This window comes from Musa acuminata, chromosome BXJ3-5 (genome assembly GCF_036884655.1).
Source record: "Musa acuminata AAA Group cultivar baxijiao chromosome BXJ3-5, Cavendish_Baxijiao_AAA, whole genome shotgun sequence".
NCBI classification, from domain to species: domain Eukaryota; kingdom Viridiplantae; phylum Streptophyta; class Magnoliopsida; order Zingiberales; family Musaceae; genus Musa; species Musa acuminata.
This window is the reverse complement of record NC_088353.1, coordinates 23340493-23343972: the sequence shown is the minus strand read 5'-3', so window position 1 is coordinate 23343972 and position 3480 is coordinate 23340493.

Here is a 3480-nt window from a genome sequence, read left to right as displayed (position 1 = left end):
ATAAGTCTGGAACTTCATCTCTTCCAATACCATCGGATCCATCTACAATCGCTCAACGAACTCAGGTCCAAGCAAATCTCGTCAGCAAGGATATTCTTCCTCAACAAACTCAGGCCTCAACAAACATTGCCAACAAGGATATTCTGTCTCAACAAACTCATGCCCCAACAAACCTCTCTAGCCAGGCTGCTCCAATAAGTACTTTCCAGGATATTGTACTGTAACAATCTTATCGAGCTTCAACAAACCCTGTCAATCAAGACCACATGATTCAAGGTACTTTAAAGTTTAAAAATCTGCAAGCTGTAGATGAAGTGGATAAATATAGGAATAAAGCCATAAAAGGTAAGGATATTGTGCGGGAGGAAAATACAAAACCGAAGGATAAGAAAAAGGATGGTACAATCCATCCAAAGTCGTAGGATGTATTCCTTACTACCTTTTCATTTGTTTATTACTAATGAAGATAACATGCTGGAATGTTCGCGGACTTAATAAGCCGGAGAAATGTCGGGAGCTCAACAGAATAATCAAGTCTGCCGCATGTGATATTGTTATTCTAGTGGAAACGAAAATTAAACAATCGTGCGTTCAAGCTCAAAAGAATTTAATATGGCCGGACGCAGAATTGTTTACCAATGACTCAAATGAAACTTTTGGTAGAATATGGGTCTTATGGCATCCTAACTCTATTAATGCTTGGTTTATTTCTGCGACTGATCAATTCATTCATCTTAAGGTAGAGGATAAAAAGAATGGCTGTCAATTCAATCTCACTGGTATATATGCTTCAAACAGTATGCAAGAAAGAAATACTCTTTGGTTTGACCTGACTAATATTGTAAATGGCTGTCTCAATGTACCTTGGATTGTTCTTGGAGACTTTAATACTGTTCGGTACACAAATGAAAAAAAGGGGGGTAGACAACTTTCAGAAAGCCAGCTTCAAAGTTTTAATGATTACATTGACACTGCAGCATTGTTTGATATGAAATCTGTGGGTAATTGGCTCTCCTGGAGTAATCAAGGTGCTGCTAACAGAAAAATAATGGCTCGACTGGATAGGTGTTTGATTAATCATGAATGGTTAACAGTTTACCCAGATTCACTTCTTGAGTATGGTGCTCCTTTGTTTTCTGACCATTCTTTAATGTATATACACGCAGAAAAATCGACACCAAGAGGCAAGAAACCGTTTAGATTCTTTAACATGTGGAGTACTCATCCTCAATTTCTTGATATTAACAAATCTGCTTGGAATGTTAATGTGCATGGATCCCCCCCTTACATCTTATGTCAAAAGTTCAAAGCCTGTAAAGCAGCACTAAAGGAGTGGAATACAAATACCATTGGCAATATTAACACCAGAGTTCAATTTTGCAGAAATGAACTAATGTCATTGCAACATGAGCTGCAACTTCAGCCAAATGATGAAAATATTATCTACAAAGAGATAGAAGCCAGAAATAACTTCATGTAAGCCTTAAAACAGGAGGAAAGTTTTGCAAAGCAGAAGTCTCGACAGAATTGGCTTACACTAGGGGATTCCAATACTAAATTTTTCTATGCTTCAATTGCTACTCGAAGAGCTGTTAACCGTATCAGCAAATGCAGAGACAAAGATGATAATCTTATTGAGAATTTAGATGAGGTTAAAGCACACACAGAGCAATTTTTTTATTCCTTACTCAATCAAGCTGGGAAACCTAATAACATTCATGTGGAGCCGACTAGAAAACTTGATTCGGAAGCTATTTCAATCCTCAATGCCCCAATTACAGATGACGAAATTGTACGTGTTGTCTTTAAGTCACCAAAGCACAAAAGCCCAGGTCCAGATGGATTTCCAGCTGAATTTTACAAAACTGCTTGGTCTATTATTGGAAATGATGTGATCAAGGCTTGCCAACATTTCTTCTCTTCAGGTCATATTCTTAGAGAGATGAATTGCACTTTTATTTCTTTAATTCCGAAGAATGCAGGGGCTGATTCACTAGAGAACTATCGACCCATATCATTATGCAACTTTATATATAAGATCATCTCCAAAGTATTGGCAAATAGAATGCAAAAGGTATTACATAAGATTATTAGCCCAAATCAAGCTGCTTTCATCAAAGGGAGAAGTATACATCATAACATTTTGCTTGCTAATGACTTGGTCAAAGATTTGCATTCAAAAGCAAGAGGGACAAAAATCTGTTTTAAAGCTGATTTACGGAAAGCCTTTGATTCAGTTAATAGGAAGTTTATCTATAAGATGCTCCTCGATATGAACTTCCCACAGCAATGGGTTAATTGGATTCAATCTTGCCTGGAAACTCCAAAGTTTTCGATACTCTTTAATGGCTCACCTATTGGTTTTTTTGGGAGCACGAATGGCATCCGACAAGGTGATCCACTATCTCCGTATCTTTTTACTATTACGATGGAAGGACTTAGCTGTATGTTAGAACACGCAGTCTTAAATGGCAGCATTAAGGTACCCATTGCTGGTTCTGTTCATATATCACATATAACATTTGCAGATGACTTACTTATCTTTCTCCAAAATGAACCAACTTCAGTAAAGAACCTGGCTACTATTATGAATGACTTTGGTATGGTTTCTTGACTTCAGTTAAATCATGCGAAAAGTAAAGTATATATGAGCCCTTACATTGAGGATAAGGTCTTTATTGTGCAAACTTTGGGGGTTAGTGAGGGAAGCTTGCCAGTTCCTTATTTGGGTCTCCCGCTCATATCCACAGGCATTCACAAAACCCATTGTCAGCCTATCTTGCAAAAAATAAAGAATAGAATTTCTTCTTGGAAAAATAGGTTTCTATCAAAAGCAGGACGACCCGAACTCATCCGTTCGGTATTGCACTCCTACTCTATATATTGGTGTCATGCATTTCTTCTGCCTGCTGGACTTCTCCATGATATTGAACGGTTATTAATGAACTTCTTCTGGAATGGCACAAATGATAAGGCAATGCATATGGTAAATTGGGATAGCATTTGCAAACCGAAAGATGAAGGGGGGCTAAACTTGAGAAATATTAGATATTGGAATCAAGCTTGTCTGGTACAGCAATTGTGGGATCTTTTGCAAAACAAATGTTTTTTTTTGGTAAGTAAAAGTAAAATTCATTATGTGTAAAGTTTCTACAAATAGCTTTATCTATACAAGTCATAGACAAAGCCAAGTAACTCATAGAGTGCTAATGCGATAGTTATGACTACACATGCTGTAGACTATAACTACCTATGGGTACATTATTTGGCATCATTCCCAAGATCCTTAGCTAATAGCAAAATTAAATTTGATAAAAATATCTTTTTCTCTTCGGGTGAAGTGCTCGGTTTTGAGTTCATGCTCCATACAGAATCTTGAGTCTCTAATAATCTCTTTCAAGAGCTGAGCATTGTTTGTGTGTTGACATTCAAAGATTCTATTACATCTCTCCTTCCACATCCACCAAATAGCACATCTGA